General features: G+C 37.9%; 1 protein-coding gene across 2 annotated transcripts in view; it reads left to right on the top strand.

The window, feature by feature from the left end:
• ESR1 (estrogen receptor 1) overlaps positions 1–18,850 on the top strand; it is a 114,785-nt gene that overhangs the window by 63,364 nt on the left and 32,571 nt on the right. The gene's annotated exons all lie outside the window — the stretch shown is intronic.

The following is an 18,850-nucleotide window of genomic DNA, read 5'->3' as shown; positions in this document are numbered from 1 at the left end:
GGTCTGAAGAAGAGAGAGAATAGCAATTTTTGTATGAAAATTTTGTCCTGCTGGAATTAGATGTTTCTATATTCATCATTTTGGTGCATAATGGTTGGTGAGCTATGACTCATCTTTCCTAGAAGGGAATTACAGAATTGTGGGAAGTATGTAACATTTTTGGTTGAAAGTATGTTACACATTCATTGATGTGGTTTAATTAATTTATGTAAATGAAATGAGATAGTAGCTTTGTAATTAAAGTCCATCTTCTTTTAAATTTCAGTCTACAAGACTACTTTTCATAAGTTAAAATTTTAATGTTTATTAGAAATTTATTGCACGTGCTGTACTTTTAGCTTTGTAAAAATACCAGCATACATGGTAATTTGTACTTTATAATTCACTGGGATTCTGAGGTCTAAGTTCCTACTGTAGCCTTTTGTTTAATTAAAATTATGTAGCTGCTTTATGAAGGGATGTTAGAGAACAGCACCACAACTCTCACATAGTACATTACCTCAACGTTACACTCAGGTTATACCATTTTTCTGTTTTCCTCCATTTAAACTTGGAAAGACTCTTCCTGGTAAATCAATAACCCATAAAATCTGACTCTTTCCCAGTCCTCATGGGTTCCCTTTTTACCACTTTTCACATGCCACTTTGTGGGCTCCAGCTATGATCAATGACAACCTCTGTGTGTTTCATTTCTCATCGTATCTTCTAAGAAATCACCTGAGAATTTTATTCTTGACAAAGTCACAGTGGTTAAGGCCTGATCCACAGTCTGTTCAAGTCAAGGGCAGGTTCTCCTGTTAATTTAGGTATGCTTTGGATCATGCTTTTACAAAATGCTTTTGAAAGATGAGCATTTATTTATAGTGTTAAAGCTATTCACTATCAAAACAGCTAAATTCAAATGACTTTTCTATTGGTTTCAGAAATACAATTAGTCTAAATCTGTTAAAATCCATTGATCTACATTCAACATGGATATACCACATTTTGAATTCATTATGTTGTCCAACTGGAAAAAATTTTTCTTCTGTGACATTAGATTTTGATAGTTAACATAATTAATGAAAATGTTATTAAACACAAAACAATACTGTTAGGGAAACTTGAATATGTTTTTTATTCAGAAATCTATCTAAAACAGCTTGTCACAAGATGATTACGTCTGATGATCAAAAAACTGCCTGGTTTACCAAATATGTCTTTTATTTCCTAAGCAAGGTTCTGAAATTGGAGAATCAAATTTATAAGGTTATCAACTATTTATGTATATCCAATGTATTTTACATTCAATAAATGTGCCTGTTAATTGTCAAAATAGCTCCTAAGGAGAAACTAAACCAAATGACTCTATGTATGTACATTAGTAAGTACTCTAACACGTGATGTTTGATATAAAACTGGCGAACTTTGGTTAAAAAACCTCCCCAAACTTCCTTCCCAATTATAGTTCATCTACTAGGCACTGTGCAAATAATCATACCAAAGGAAGGTCCTGAAGCAGGAGAGACAGAATATGAATAGTCTGGGGATTCTGAAAGTGCTGGATACTTAGCTGGTTCTTGGTGCTGGGGGTTGGAGGATGGTATGCATGATCAAAAGTAGAAATTAATTTAGAAAGTTGGTTTAAAAGAATTCAGGCTCAACTGTTTACCTGCTTCTAAAATTGGGTCTTCTGAGAGTAGGAATTTTGGAGCTAGGTGCTTAAATGTGGTTTGGGTTTTGTTTTGGGTTTTTTTATCTCTCATTTGGTCCTTAGAAAAGGTGGAGTGTTCTTAGTTGCTGATATTAAATCTTAGAAGTACTGATCACCTTTCAAAGATACGGCCTTTGCTTGGACTGTTTTTCTGTTTCCTGCTGCTGGAATGTACTGGCAATAAATGTACATTAAGAGAAATATATCTGGCAATATAAGTCGTATTTTCACCTCCACAGTATGTTGCCTTTGAATACTCCATTGTTACTAGGGATTATGCAATACTGCTTAATTAGAGAGGATTTTCATATACTTTATACATAAACAGAATAACTGAATAACCTTTTTTCTGTCAGGTAAAGTATTCTATACAATAAAATTGTGGGATTTCACTGAGTTATTTTCTCAGCTAATCTACTAAGGTTTCAAGTTTCAAAATTAAGGGTAAAAACATCTTTTTCTAAAAAACTAATGTGCTTTTTACCAGTAGAAAAAAAAACAGTTGCAGGAAACAGCCTCTCCTATGCACACCTCTCAAGCCTTGGAAGCATCACACAAGTTCTTTTAGCTAAATGCAGGCACTTAGCTGATGGAAAGCAAGAAGCAAAGTCAATAAAAATGGCTAGGTTGAAAGCATATTTGTTGGGGAAGGAAAAAACCTGGTATTAACAGAGCAGAAATGCAATGAAGATACAATTTACAGATAAGTGTAAGGACTTTCAGAGACATGTTTGGATTTTATTTTGCTGTGCAAGCTTTAAAGAAGGGGGAGTGTGTCAAAGTAACTAGTAAAGATACTGTTTTGGTCAGCCAGTCTTTCTGATGATGTAAATAAGTGGGCATGGAAGAAGAAACAGCTAATTAAAGATGTACTAGATAGAAGCGAATCTATTCTACAAAAAGGAGTAATGAAAACAATTTATGATGGACTGTGTAGTATAATGTAGGCAGAGATCTGTTATAAAGACACACTGAAGACAACGTCCAAAATGAGGCATCTTTGCAGACATGTCCTGATTGGGAAGGTGGCAACTGGTCTAAATGTTTAAGGCAATTTTTTCAGCATTAGTTCAAGCTTGCTTAAATTGACTCTGCAATCTTGGTGGTGTAACAAATTGCTGGGGAAAAGAGAAATTGTGGCAGCTTCCTGTGCATAGCCTTATAAAATGATCTTCAATATTTAAGTATGACATGATTCTTAACTGAGGTCATAACAAACTTCTCCCATGACAATGCAATTCATAATATGCCAAGGGCCTAAAAGCTTGTTTTAATTTTCCTTTAAACCTTGGCCACAGACATAAGTGGGTTTGCCAGATTACATGAACAAAAATCTCGCACAGTGTCTTATGACATATACAAATAATTCAGGATGCCCCACAGGGATTGTTCTTTACATGACCTAACGGGGATTTTGGCTTAAGTCCTCCCAGATGGCCTCTGTGAAATACCAGTGGTGCCTTCTGATCACCCCAGCCAGCTGGAATAGCAAGCAGATGCACAAGGTGCGCGCTAACAGATTGTGATGGGCTAGACATGTAAATTGAGCCTTTTACCATTTAGTTGGGATAAATCACAAAAAAATCACATGTAAGCAAGGTATCAGCATAGATTAATAAATGTTCTGCTCATTTCTGAATCACATATTTCTGAAAGATAGTTTTCCATTTTCTTCTTGGTTTACATAACATCTTGCAGATATAGTACCACCTTCAGTCTCGTAGGATGAAGTTTTATAGTTTAGAGGGTTTTCATGATGCAATAAGCAAAACCATTACTTAGCTTTTCTAAGAAATGCAGATATGTCAGAGGAATTAACTTACTGTATTTCAGCATCTGTGTACTGTGTATATCATTTAATATCTATATTTGGAGCACTGTATTCTCTAAAGGAAGGCGGTATTTTCAATGTAATTATCAATATTTTTTTTTTGTGAAGAAGCTCTTGAAATGGTAAGAATCATTACAAGCTTATACAGTAGGCTCATGGTAAAGGGTGTAGCTTTAAGGAAATTCTGTTGCAAGGGTGAAATCTTTGGCACTGCTGCTACAATCTTGTATAACTATTTACTACAAGTACAGTAGCTGTACAACTTAATAGCCCTAAAATGGTACGTTGGGCATACAAGCTTTGAAGTTTTGAGATGATTCACGGTGCTGTGCTTATTTTATGGCTTCATGAACCGAGGAGATAAACATTTTGGCACAGTTATTTTTTTTATTTCAAAGCCACAGAAGTTGCTATTTTCTTAAGATATTGTTTTCCTATTTGACCTTCTAAACTGCTCTGTTTGTTAAATTAGGAACAGTGTGTAAAGACGCCAACAATAGCCACAATTTTACACTGCACTTCAGAGACTCTAAACCTTGGAAAAAAAAAAAAAGTCAGCTTGCAGGAGAAGGAAAGAAGTCTTATACAAGAGTGGTGCATGTTACTAACCCTTTAGGTGCCAAACAGTTTACAGAGCTTCTGAGATTCTGAGTGTAGTGATCCCTTTGGCAATAATTTACACTTGGCTTAAAAAAAATGGAATGGTTTGCAATTCCTGTAATAATTTTTGATAAACCTTTCAAAATATCTGCTTTATAGTCTCTTCTCCTTTGACCAATGGGATTGCTGTGGATTTTTGTAAAATGTTATAAAAACCCCCACCCTTCCACTTATCAGTTTAATCTGTTGAAGCGATACTCTAACTTCTCCCTTGACTTAGTAGGGGAAAAACAGGGAAAGCAAAAAGATCTGTAACCAAATGAGAAATGATAACAAGCATCTGGATCTTAATTTATGGCTGCTTTTTGTTAATTTAATTTCTGTGAATTTTGAATTTATTACCACGTAAGAGATAAGTCCTTATAGTGGAATAAGGTAATCACCGTTTGAATTTGAACATCAGACTGAGAAGTATCGTGCAGTTGCATGATTATGCAGGTCAGCAAAGCTAAAAATATTTGATTTGAAATAAAAGCTTTCCATCCCTGTGGTTTCTTAGTCTGGGAAACATCTTTAGACTTTCATCTCTATATTGTGTAAAACCAAACAAACCCCTTCTTTCCATCCTCCTCCCCAAGCTTCTGGGTGCTGTATGAGACAGACCCACTCTTGCAAGTAGCTTTTATTTTTATAATCTATAGAACTGTCTTTTAGTGCTTTTGAAACACAGTGAGGTATATTTTCTCCTGTAGAGGAATTTAAATGAAAGAAAAGAATGAGACCATGTGACTTAATGGTCTGAAAGTGAGAGACTGAGGGGAAGACACTGATTCTAAAGGACAGGGTTATATACACTGGAAGCTTGTGTCAGACGAGGAAAAGCCAGAGCCAAGAAGGAACAGTGAAGTGGAAGTGTTCAGAAAGGAACATAAACTTTGGCTGCAGGTGTCTATAGGAACAAAAATAGAGAGAGTGCTTTCACTAGCTGAAGACTGGGAAAACATTACAGCAGGAGAAAAAAGGATCAACATCTGAATAACAACTGTGATAGTGCAAATTTAAGAGGTATCCTAATGCAATGGTTTCCATACTCTAGGTTGTTCCTAGAATTGGGGATATGGAAGGGGAGATAAATGCATCAGAACTCTAGGGTTAGCAAGTTGACCAGCATCAAGGAGGCTCCAACTGGGACAAAAAGTAGAGAAGCACATTGAAGAGGTCCAGAGGAAGAAGATACTGGGAATTTTTTGTTTTGGTTTGGTTAAAAGGAATGTAGCTAACAACATCCTTCATAACATTTGTTTAGTGAATCAGTAATTGTTGGAAAACCCCCGTATTTCTTTTTAAATGCTATAGTATTTGTTTTCCCAGAGATGTCTTACTTCCCTTTGTTTGTGGAAATGAACAGTTTGAAAAATGATTCAAATAGGCATCCATTTATTAGATCAGCACAGTAATTACAGTAATCTACTCCACATGATGTTTTCAAAAACCAGCCTTCTTCAGAATGATGAACCTCAAATACATCTCTCCATCTAAATATCCCTGAACAGAGTATGTGCTGAAATTTAATTTTAAATCTAAGACAAATTTACCCTGTAAATATCTGTTTTTAGAAGTATGCACATGTCTAAATACATTTATTAAGATTATGGAACTACTCCACATATGTAAAGTTCCTTATGTACACAATGGTTTTAAAATTAAGACCCAAAGTGCTATTACAAGGCCTATTCTGTTCAGAACTTTCCAGAGATAGAAATATTTTAATCCCAAAACTTTGAATTTTGGGGCTTCCCAACCATGTATGTCAAAGAACAAACATCTTCACTAACAAAATTTGACTTAGTGTAAGTAATATTTTTTACCTATTTGTAATATAGTGGCAGATGAGTAATAACACCCAACAAGAACTACTTACATATTTGAGCTTATTGGGCATTCAATAACATCCAAGTTTATTTGATAATAAATGTTTGAAGATGAAATTGTATTGGTCTTTGGAAACAAAGAGGCAAAAATGAGAAGCCACAGTAATAATTTTTATAGTTTTAGCCAAAATGTAAGGAAATAAAATACTTAAACTGTAATATTCTATTTCTAAAATAAATGATCCCTTTATAAAAACATTTCCTGCTATTTTTCTTTAGCTGATAAGTAATTTACACTCTTGGATGAACATGTCTGTCTTAGAGTCTTCAGCTATGCTGAACCCTGGAGCTTTCCAAGAAACGCTCGTTAATTTCTGCTCTAAGTAAACAGTAAGTAATGATCCCTCCTGATTAATTTATTTCTTAAAATAATTTACAAAAAGAATATGCGATTGTTGGAAAGCACTGATGCGATATGTATGTGCATGCGCACATATCCATTGTTCCCTGTTCACATAACTCACATAAATTGGCCCTTTTTACTTGATGTTTAATAACTTCAGCCTACTTCTTTTAGTTTCTCTCCAGTACTACATCTCTGAGCACAATCAGCTGTAATTCCAGTTTAGAGGTTATTTTAATATCAGCTGTATTAATTTTCTGTTCAAGTGACTCATTCACTAAAATCTCATATTAGATACATAGACGTTTTTTAAGATACATAGAAATAATTAGGAAAGATTTATTTTCTAGATAGGCTCTTACCCTGTCTGTATCACTGCAGCGGTGCATTATATGACACATCTGTTATGCTGCTCATTTATTTTCTTTGATTATCTCTCCAGGAAATGAACTACGTGTGTAAAGAGTATGTTGTTTTGTCTGCGTGTTAGTTAAGGACTGCTGTGAATTTAAGTAATGAAAGCAAGTTAAAGCACATCCCATCCCACATTGGAATGGGGAATGAGAAATCTGTGATTGCCTTGTTCCTCCAGGAGTTTGTTCTCAGCTAAGAGTGGCCATAAGAAAATATTGCCTTCTCTCTTCCTTATGGGAAGTTCAGTTCCTTCTAAGAAATGTAGCTGTCCACCACAGTCCTCAGCAGGGAGAAGGAGATCAATTATTTATCACTGCAGATAGACTTCAGGTCTAGACCTAAAGCTTCTTAGGTCTCTTAAACAGAGGAGTCTTGGAAACAGGAGGGAGGAATCAAGATCTTGAGGTTGACTTAGTGTCCTGCTCCCTTTTCTGATCCAAAAGGGGCACTGCTTAGGATGTTGGGGGGTACCAAGGGATTCTCCCGCGTATCTGGTATTCCTTACGAGCAGGCTGACCTCAGGAAAAGAAAATGCTCGTTGGCAGGAATTTCAGTGATTTTTGTTTCTGCAGCTTGAGAATTTTGGTTGGGAGTTTTTTCAGCTAGTCTAGTAGGAAGTCATGAGACTCATAATCAAAGTTAATATATAGACAAAGGGAACAGTACCGTTCAAAATCTTATTTAGACTCTCGGCAAAATACATTGTGTTCCTGTTAAATTACATTCTGGAGTGTTTGAGGTGATTAGAAAATTTAAATTCAAGAAATCTTATTTTACTTGATTCACAAAGATAAGGAATGTGACATACTAGGTTAATTGTAAATTTCCTAGAGAATATTAAATCTTATCAATAGCTTAATAATGAAGGATCTTCTGCAACAGCTGCTGTCCCTCAGAAAACATGGTTGCAAATAGAGAAGTGGCTACACAGGCTGCTGGCAAGTGATTCAAGTGTTCACTAAAACATTGAACAGTCTCTGACTGGGTATGCTCATTGTATTATAAACAACTGACGAGCATAAAGCTAAAATCATAATGTTGCCATAACTACTATAAATGAATATAGTACATCTGACCTATTTCAGAAATCTCGTTTGACTGCTACAAAGGTAGTATTTCTCATGAGTTTCACATACATTTGTAGGACATACTTTGTGGGATTGTAGTTTCACAAGTAATTATTCCAGCTGCAATGCCAGCTAGAGTGGTGCCTATCTTTCTGCTTCCCCGCTTCCCCCTGGGTTGGGGTGGTTGTGCAAGCAGAGGAATTGATCTGGGTTAAAACAAAACCATTTTTTGTGTGTTTGTGTGCCTATAACTTGCATGACTTCCCCAGTTCAGTTCAGCACAAAATATTTGAGCCAGTTGAAATGTGAGGGTGATGGTATACTGGCAACGGAGAGGCAAGTATTAATATGAGTGTGCTAGAAAAAAACACATGTATTTGTAGTGTCAATAGTAACATAGAGCTCTAAAGCCTTTTTCTACTTTAGTTTCTCTTTATTTCTACTTCAACAAAGAGGTCTTTCCCAGTCTCTCCTGTACAAAAGGCAAGAATCTTCCAGTTACTGACACCATTTACAGCCTTTATCCTGTCTGCTGAAGTAGATGTTGTATGGCTTCTACTTCACTTATTTCTGCTCTATCTATAATATGTTCTGTCATGCTATGCCAGAGCTGTGAGGGGCTGGAGAGTTAAAGGGAAGAGAAAACATGGTAATTTCCCCTTCACTCAAGATGAATCCTAGTTCATGGAGTCTCTTTAGTTTGCTTCCTTCTCTGCGGTGCAAGAGACTTTACTTCCCAGGAGGCAAAGACTGGCTGTTACTTAAGTGTGCTATTTGGAAGGCAGAGGAACCCTGGGGCTCTCTTTTTGCTGAGTTACTTTGTGGCTGGTTGCCTATTCTAGTGCATATTTTTCAAAAGTTGTTCTTCTGTCTTTGTCTTCCAGGAAGGCAGTAAATTCTTCTGGAAGTTCTTTGGGCCAATTTTGTACTGTACAGGTAGTAAATAGCGACCTGAAGTAACAGAAGCATCATACGGCAGACTTTCTTTCTGCTTGGTATTCATCTAAACCCAGCTATGGAGAATCACTGACTCTGACATGAATACTAAATGCACTTCCCCCCCCCCCCCCCCCCCCCCCCCCCCCAGGTACACATGTAAGGTTATGTTCTTTTACACCAGGCCTTTTGGGAAGAATGTTGCTTTACTACGGGAAAACACCAATTTTGCTCCTGGCTGTGCCAATGCCTTGATCTGTTAGATTGTATAACTCTATTACAATGTGTCACAGTGTACCCATCCATCTCAGAACTTTATCTGCTGCATGGGAAAGCTGTGAAGCACAGTAATTAGCCCTGCTATGAAACAAAAAAAAAAGCCTGATTTAGGACTCTTAGCATACAGGTATAAATACAAATTAAATCTGCTATTTTTTTAGTAATGCTCATTATGCTCTTGTTTTATGCCTTGCCAGTATGCCTTTCTTCTCACAAATGTGGTTTATATCTTGCAGAAGTTTTACATGCTACTTTATCTAGGTGTTCTACAAAGCTGTTCTGAGAAGCAAGCTTTGATACAGCTAAGCATGTCTAAGGAAAAATTAATTATAACTAAGTCTGAAATAGTGCAGTATATTAAAATGCATAATTTATTTGAAATCACGTTCCTCAGCTCTCTTTCTTTTTTTCTCTATTTTTATGCCTTTGTTCCACTCTATGCATTTGGTTTTGGTTATTTTTTGAAGAGGCAATTTCTAATTAAGTGTTCAAGAAAGATCCTGGCATTTGAATGAGATACCGCCAGGCAGCATCAACACGTTTCCCTTACTGTCTTATTTCAGCAGACAGGTCAGTCAGCCTGCTCTTTTCTTTAAACCCCAGATGAGGCTTTTTGTACCTTCCTTATCAGCAGTAGGGCTTCTGAGGGATTTTGATAAAAATCCATCACTGCAGTCTGATGAATTCAGATCTGCTCCTCTTCAGCTGACAGTGAATAATTGTTACCAGATTTTCTAGGAGATATTTTATTTACATGTAATGTTGCAGAGTAACTTTTAAGTGCTGGTTTCAAGTAGGTGGGAGACAGAAGTATCAGCTTGTCAGAAACTGCCAGTAATGGGATGTTGGAAATAGTTTGGTGTAATGCTGATGAGCTGTGTTCACCTTCTTAACAAGCTACCAGCCTGACGTTATGTCTCCTGGATTCCGAGTCTCTGAGCAGGCTGAGAATGCCTGATGTTAATAGGGGTAGGACTATATTTAAGTGTGTTTCTAGATGTTTATAATCACACATGAGCTGTAGAAGTATTTAATAAGAACCCAAGGACCTTCTGGATATCATCGAATGTGGACAACATCATTTGGGTGAAGTCACATAATATTTGCTGCCTCAGAGCTCCTACATCAAACAGTTCTGCCTCTGAGGACAGGAGCTTTCAGCCTGAAAAAAGTCCTCTATGTATGAACCAAATTGCACCTTGAGGGTCAGTGTGGTGACGCTATTCATAAAACAGTCTCCTAGCCTATGTCTGAACTGTGTGAAGTGGATTGGATCTATTTCCTGATTCAAGCTAAAAGTTTTATTCTCATCCATGAGGAATCCGTCAAACTCACATTCCGTATGCAAGTGAAAGAAAAAAGAGAAACAAAATAAATCAAATTTTATCTGTAAATGGGAAAGATGAAAACTACCACTTTTGTAACCACTTTCAAAAAAATATCAAATGATAATTCCAGGGCAAACTTGCTGAATTTTAAGTTACACATTTTTCTTTTGATCTATAATTGCTGCTATGGTACTTATTAAAAAGTTTTACTGTGATTTTTTTTTAATGTAATGAAAGTCCATGCAACTTTCCATCCTGACAAAGGATGACAAATAGGGTTTATAGGTCCGGTTACTTTGGATGAGTTTGTACACTGTTCCAAAGCTTTTCCAGATGTCTCCATCAGAGTTGTGTGAATAATTAATTTCTTTGTTTTGTGGCAGATCCAAACAGTAAAAAAAAATCATTTTCCCTTAATACAAAATGTCATTTTTTTTGACCTTTTGGCTAGGTAGTAATTTTTTCAGGTGAAATGAAACATTTTATCAAATATGACAAAATAAATTTCATTAAGATTTTGAATATTTTAGTCACCTGTTTAAAATGAAAAGGAGACAATTCTGGAAAAATGTGTCCTAGTTATTCTAGAAGTTTAGGTACCTTTCACAAAATTGAGTAGAAATAGGTGCCTGGTGGAGTGCTGAAAACTAAGGTGAGGTAGCTGAGAGGGATGGTCTATGTTCCCTGATAGAAACCAGCCTGGTTTTATTTTTTTAATTTTAATTTTGTGAAATGTGACATGTTCTCCAGAGTGTTTTAAAATCATAAAACTGCCACTTTTGAAAGTAAAATGCCCTGTTAGAGTGCTTCCAACCAGCTAGAGCTTCAGCATGTGTCTCAGCAGGCAGTATAGGAGCTTGAGTATAAGGTGGTGGTTCTCCAAGGCCAACACCTGTGTTGTGTATGCACACCTGAGCCTGGTCCATCCTGAGGTTGCCTGAGGCTTTGCAGATGCTGAAGTGTACTTCAGGTTTGCTATCCATTGAAGAAGAGTGTGGAAGAAAAGGGCCTAAGTGAATGATGTGGTTTTTTGAAACATGCTGCTTGCCAACTTACAATGTTTCCCTGGACAAGAAAATTAATACAAATGGCCAGCTGCATTCCAGTGTCTTTCTTTCCCTGTAATTGCTCTGTCATATGATGACACTCCCACGCAGCTGCTAAAATGCTGTTGTTGTTGTAGTGGTTAAAGGAAATTGCTGCAATTAATTTTGCTGTCTTTCTTCTCTTTGATGTGTCATTACAATTTCTTGGATAATTTTTCAGAGATTGTGTTCTGTTCCAAGCCAGTCATGTAGGGGTGAAAAGAATAGGAGGGGAAATAAACATTTGAGCCTCATTTATATATGCTTGTGGTTCTGTTTTGGTGTAGGTACCAGCCGGTGTAATGAACACGAAACTGTACATGTACATGCGTAGTTTCTGTTGCTTGCATACAAGTGCAATAGACAAAAATAAGACTTCTCCAAAAGTGAATAATCTGAAGAAATAAAATGGATGCAGGTGCCTTAGTCAAGCTAGTTTTATGTCCTAATGGCTATAAAGAGTGACCAGACCGTGAACTCTGAGGTTATGCTTCATTTATTGGGTACAGCACGTTATGTTCTGAGCAATTTCTATTTGTAGTCTTGAAGCAGTTTTGATCTTCAAGTTCACTACAGACTTGACAGTATTTTTCCCTCTTTTCCTTGGTTGCAAAATAATCCTCTCTTCTGCTAGTTCCAGATGCTGCTGCAATGAATGTTAATTGGTTCAGTGGTGGGTACAGTAGATCCTGGGATGGAATAGACTGTGGAGCAGAAAGCTTATTGCTTTGTTGACTGGATTTTATGAATGAAGAAGGGGAGAGGGTAGCCCTCCCAGTTTCATCACATGAAAGTTGTTGTAGTTAAAAAAGATGTTAAACTCAAAAGTGATATTTCTCAAGCTTCCAGACATGGGTGGAGCTACAAATTGAAACGGTGAAACTTTAATGCTTAAAGCATTAAACAAAATTATTTGAAATAATCAAAAGCATAAACCCAGAAATTTAGGGCAGTCAGAAATAATAGGGTTAATAATCATTAATTTTAGCTTCTAATTCCTTAAATAGATAATGTTAGTTGAGAAGTGTGGCTGAAGCTGATCATTGCTTGTGTTACCTTGCAAAGGAGATTTTATCTCTTTTCCAATATCATCTTCTTTGTGTTATGACGACCTTCAGGTCTTTCATATAATTCTTATAACTAATGTAATAAAAAGAATAAAAAATAGAACTATGGAAATATTTCTATACCCTAACATTTGTGGAAAAAATGAAGTGCAGAGAAGTGAGCTGGCTGTGGCAGAGTAGGTGTCCAGGATCACATTAACTGAGATTTGTTCACTTGCCACCCCTATACTGTCACCCCTATGGCCATTAGACTGTGTGACAAATCTGCATTGCCTTTGCCTACTCTGAGTTTTTTCAGAGTCCTCTTCCTCTAGCAATGTCTGTCTTCCAGGGCTGCAGCAAATGCCAGGTGGGTGATGCTGCCCAAGACAGTGTGCCTTTGCCAATGCAAATGCTTATGAAATTAGTAAAAGGATGTAGCAAAAGCACATAGGTGCAATCTGTAAATGAGAAAAACAAATGGAAAGACTCACACATTGATTTTTGGTTTTAAACCTCTCCCCTGATAACTATTTATTGAAGTGACCATTTGAAACCTCTCAGGGGCATGTTGAGGGCATTTGAAAAGATGTGAGAGTCTACTTCTGTCTGCTTCCTTTTCCCCCTTCCAATGACTATACATTTGCTTAAAATCTATGATTGCTTAAAAAGTGATTACCTAAAGAGACCTATTGCCTCAAACAATTTTTCTCAAGAGCCACATAACTATCCCTTGCTTACGGTTGATTTAGGTTGTGATTGGAGCATAGCCTGGTACTTTAGTAAGGAGGTCAAGTAAATGCTGAAAACCTCATGGTCTCTTGGGTGCAGCTGAACATACAAAAAAATCCAAGTCATGCTGCACATGACCTCAAGTCCCGGGGCAGGTTTACACAAAGCATAAACCATCTGAGGTGGCTGGTGCTCCCTAGCTGCCCATTGCTCAGCTTTCACGCTCCTCCTTCTGCCGGGTTATTTCATCAGTTGGCTGAACACTTAAACCAACAGAACAGACCAAGAGAATAGCAGCCCTGGTGGGGTGGGGAGGGGAAGGAGGGGAAAGAATGAGGTAGGGAGGACAGCTTGTATTTATGAGAGTGTCTTCTGAGTTTGTAAAAGTCAGGCAAGAATGCATAACCAGCCCCATGAATGATTTTAGCTGGATCTGCTTTTGATGGGAAACATTTTGCATAGTGGTGACCTCTTACAAAAATGACAAATTAAAAAAAAAACAAACCTCAAACCTACTTGCAAACAGCCTGCATACTGGCATAAATTTGGCGTAATGTAATTAACTGTTGCAGAGACAGTATTTTAGTTAGCAACTAATACATTTTGCATAGTATCCTTCTTCACCTGTGCAGGGAAAGATTCAGGGCATGCCCTTCAAAAGAAAGGCTTTCACATGCAGCTGACAGTCCATTCCTACACTTAAGTTCACTGGGAATGGCTGCTGCTGTCGTCCCATTCTCAGAATGCGATGTCCTGTGTATTTTATTTGCAAGCCTGAACTCCCTTAGAAGTAGCACAGCTCTCAGTGGTAAAAGAACCAAAAAGTAGCATCTTACTGTTATCAAAGTGTAGCCTGAGTCTCAGACCTCTGCGTTACAGCCCAGAGATGAATGATAATTAACATGCTTTAAACAACTGCTAAAGGGTTTTGTTCTGTAATAATGAACTTTTTTTTTTTTTAATTATTTGAAGTGCTTGGGTTTTTGTACAGAAAATATGTATATGTCTCCCTTCTCGCTTTATGAAAACAGTATGATAAACTTTCGCTAGCAAACTGGCAGTCAGCCTTCCCTATCAATAATCTTATACAGTAGTTGCTGTTGTTGTTATTGTTATAATTATTATTAGCAGTAAGATTTGTTGTTATCTTAATAACTTCCAAAAGTGCTTGTTTAGAGGGGAAGAAAGCTTAGGCCTAGGATTTTTTTACCTTGCCTAGAGTAGTGACTGTTTTAAAACCAATTAAGAATTAATTCTTGTTTACTTCCCTGCATCCAGGTTTTCTGCTCACACGCTAAACAATCCGCCCCCCCAACTCTAACTGGGTAAGGCTTTCTTTCCTTTTTCTCTTTGAGGAAAGTTCAGTTGCTTCAGGGTCTTTTTTGCCTTTTACTGATTTGCAAGAGACACAACTTGCACTTGAGTTCAAGGAGGCTTCTCCACCCCAAGGACTTTTTGTGGCTGAAAGGACTAGCGAGTGCGCTGAGAGCTGCCACACCTCCGTTCTAATCCTGCCTCCCCCTGGATGAGGCACTTAACCTCTCTGTGTTCTATCTATAAAATACATTTAATAATACTTAATAGCTTTATTGCCCTTTGAAAATGTAAAGTGCTATGTGAGTGCTGATTACTTTTATTATGTTCCCTGATGGAAGGCCTCAATGTATTTGTGTTAACTGGTACTGCTAATGCACTTTCTGGAATAATCTTTGGTTAACTAAGTGAAACAGTTGCAAAATAAAAACCTGTGGTTTAGTCAAGGCAGATGCAGTTACACATGCAAGGAAAGGCAGGGCACAAAAGTACTCGGCGTGGGTCTGCCTGTGCTGTGTGACAGCCGCGGCCGGAGCTACAGCGCAGCACAGCTGGCCACCCCGCCAAGCTGCGCCCCGCCAGGGAGCGCCGGGTGAGGAAGGAACCTCCTTTGGGTTTTGGGCACATGGCCTGGCCACCCACCACCGTAGGACAGATTTTCCCAAGCAATCAAATCCTGCAGAATGATTTGCTCGAGCTGCTGCTCAGTGAGAAACCCAACTGTCCCCAGCGCTCACAAGAGCTCCGAGCTAGGGGTCAGCTCCCAGGCTGGGTGTCCCCCTGCCCTGCCGGGGCACGCCGCGGGCCCCCCCTCCCCGGAGCAGTGCCGGCCAAGCTGCTGCCCTGCTGTGGCCTACTGATGTCGCTCCTGGGCAAGCCAGCAGTATTTCATTTCATAAAAATGTGGCCAGGGTTTGTCAGGAGGAGACAATGTATGTCTGACCAGTGGTGCTTACCTGTCACTACCCCTGAAGCGTTCCCACAGCCCTAAATCCAGATTGTGTTGGTGTGAGATATTGACTTTGAGTAGATCTGCTTCCACGTGGCTAACTTCCTTACAAGCTGCTTTGGTATAGGAAATTTGAAATAGGACAGTGTTTATTAGATCTGATGTATGCAAGAGACATTCAGTGGTAGCTTAGGCTGGTGTGTACCTGAAGAGGGAAGGAGAGATTCCTGTCCTGAACAAGGCATTGGTTATTTGGACCAGGAATAGCCTCAGGATCGTTTTTGTCTCCTCATCCTGAAAAGATATAGAATGAACAGGTCTGAAAAAGTATGCACTTTTTGTGCAAGTGGAAAGCATTGAGTGAAGTCATGCTAACTTTCTATATTCCTGGAAGACAGTCAAAATTGTTCTCATTTACCTGAGAAACACATTTTGGAATCATCACACTGCAGCTTTTAGGGAGAAGCAGAACAGACCAGGTCCTAGACATGGGACCTGAAATAAAAGTGAAGAATGTGACACCCCTGCGGCATCCCACTCCAGGGGACAGCTTCAGGTGGGGAGTCTGGCAGGGGTGGTACACCTATTGAACCATGAGGCAGGTCTCCTAAGGTGAACTCAGGGAGGACAGAAACCTCCTGTGGAGAAGGGCAAAAGCTGGCTTGATCTTGACCTTCAGTATGAACACAGGCTGTGAAAGTGGAGCCTCATGGTCCTTCTGAGTTTTTGGGTTTTTTTCCCCAAACATCCCTAATTCACATTACGTTTATGCCTGTAAATTGTAATTGTTATTTTTCAGAAAGAGGTTTAGAACCATTAGAGCTGAAAACGGCAAATACGAAGTAAAAAGGGAATTAACAGTAATTAAGAGCAGATGCTGTTCTCTCTGATCTCATCTCATTTTGTTTCTGACAGACTGTTTAGACTTAGAGGAGACAGTGTATAAGTTTGGATTGATATTCTGTTATATTATAGTTACACAGGCAGCAAAAAGAGAGAATTCTGAAAAAGCAGACAGAGTATTTAGAGGCTCTTACAAGTGTGCCACTTGCGCTGTTTACCTTTCAGATTTTCCTCCCTAAAACTCAGGAAATCGCAGCTAATTTTTTTCCGATCCCACTTACAGAAACAAAAGTAATGTCCCTTTATAAAAAAATGAAAGAATGAGACTCCTTTTTTTAGCAAAATGTTTGGATTGAAAATGTATTTTATACATTCAAACATTAGATCTTCAAAATAGGTCTTGATTTAAAACACTGGAGTTGTGTAAACAATTAAGCCAATAATTTAAGTGCCCTCAGAAGAAAACTTAATAAAAGTTTCTTATATTATTTTATGAAAACCTGTGGAAAGAAGTAGGAATAAGTAGCATTATAGAAATATCTGTGTGAATACTGAGACTAATGGAAAAAACAGTGCTTGTGATTCTCTGATTCACTTGTCCTTGACCTCTGTTTTGCCCTGCTGTTGCTGTGTACAGACAAGGCTATAGTCAAGGTGCGAGTTTTAGCCACTTCTTAGCTTTCATCTACCTTTTAGCTAAGAGTTTTCAGGGCTTAGCCTTAAGACTTGAGGAGGCTGAGTGATCCATTTAAGTTGAGACCAAAATGTCATCTTACGTGCTAGATAAATGCGTAGATGCTGTCTCACTTCTCTGCTTGAAGTGAAGAGGCTGGGAACCGAGCTTGTAGCACTACAGCAAGCAGATATCTTGTGCATTGATCAAACAGTGGTGACTGAGCTATTGGCCCTCCAACTTGCTTTAGGTTAAGAGAAACAGATGCTGGTTTTCCTCTTTCTGGCTGTTTCTTGAGAACAGAGCTTGCTGTAGGAATTATTTTTCTGTTTGTCCATTCGATCTACTTAGATATTTTTGTCTATATAAACCTCTTTTAATTTGCTTGCTTTGTTGAATGGTTGCTAGCTATTAGGTTGTAGCACTCACCACTGCTTCCCTGCTGTCTTTACCAACCTAAATAATGTTTTTTTCTGCATGTGGCCTACATGACCATTGCATAGCTGACATACTGTATTGAGTTGTAAATAACAGCCTTTTGCTGTGGTTGTTGCCACTTTTCAAAACAGTGCATTAAGACAGAAAAAAATAGTGGTTCATCTGTGCAAATTTGAGACATACGATGTAGGAATGTTCTGATTTCCCAGAATATTTTTGTGTATTATAACATCTGATATTTTTTTGCTACAGGGGATATTATAAAATATTCTGTTGCTGTCAAGTTAAAGACATTCCAGACAAGCAGGCAGTGTGTTTAGGAAAGAAATAACCTCTGCAGTTCAATAGTTAGGCCTATGTTGTTCAGCATACTCATAAGTTAGCTGAAAAAAAAGGCATGACTAACTGTCATTAAAAATATGGATTACATTGTTGACTAAGGTAATGAAGACAAGGGCAAACTGAGAAACTATGCAGTCCTAGCTTACTGTCTGAAAGGATATAGCTGAACTGGAAAATGCTCCAAGAAGGACAAAGTGAGTTCAAAGGTGAACAGGATAACTTTTAGGTGAGGAATGATTGAATATGCTAAAAATATTTGGAAAAAGAGAAGATTAGGAGTGAGATGATGACATAGGAAATGATGGTGTCTTCCAATACAATAATTAGGTGCATCAAATGGAAATAAGAGATTTTTTTCCAGAACAACAGGAGATTGTAGTTTTTCTAGAATTAACTCAGAGTGTGAAACTTCTTACTGGAGAGTACTATTTCCAGAGTATATAAAAAACCTGAAGTGGATTAAATGACTAAGTAGGTTCAAAAAGCATATGGACAAACTTGGGACAAAAAACATTAAGGGACATTAAGCACTAAAAGACCATCTTTGGCTCTAAAAGTCCCTGAGCCACATACCACTGGAGCCTGAGAACGCTTTCTGTAAAAGCATATGTTTGTCCTGCTGTATGTTTTCCCATAACCATCTGGTATCAATTGCTGTTGTAAATGGGATATTTTGCTAGATGGAGTTTTGCTATTGCTTTTAAAACTTTTTACTGCTTTTTCTTTACTTTCCTTCAAAGCACCTGGAGACAGAGTCATTCTCTGTGGCATAATGCTGTTTATTGTCATGCAAATATTGGCTGAAATTTATATTTCAGGTACCCACTGTGGTAATTAAGACGTATGGTATGAACATATGGATCAGATGAAAAAGAAGACTGCTTTATCATTTGTATTGAGAAGAGGAATAGTCTGGACACCTTGTAGCTGTGTCTTAAGAATATTAGTAGAAGCTGTAAAATGATGATAATTAAATGATCCTTAAATAACATTAAGTACCCACTGG

The sequence above is a fragment of the Falco peregrinus genome, chromosome 7 (assembly GCF_023634155.1).
Source record: "Falco peregrinus isolate bFalPer1 chromosome 7, bFalPer1.pri, whole genome shotgun sequence".
NCBI lineage: Eukaryota > Metazoa > Chordata > Aves > Falconiformes > Falconidae > Falco > Falco peregrinus.
The sequence above is the reverse complement of the archived record's forward strand: the minus strand, read 5'-3'. Positions and strand labels throughout refer to the sequence as shown.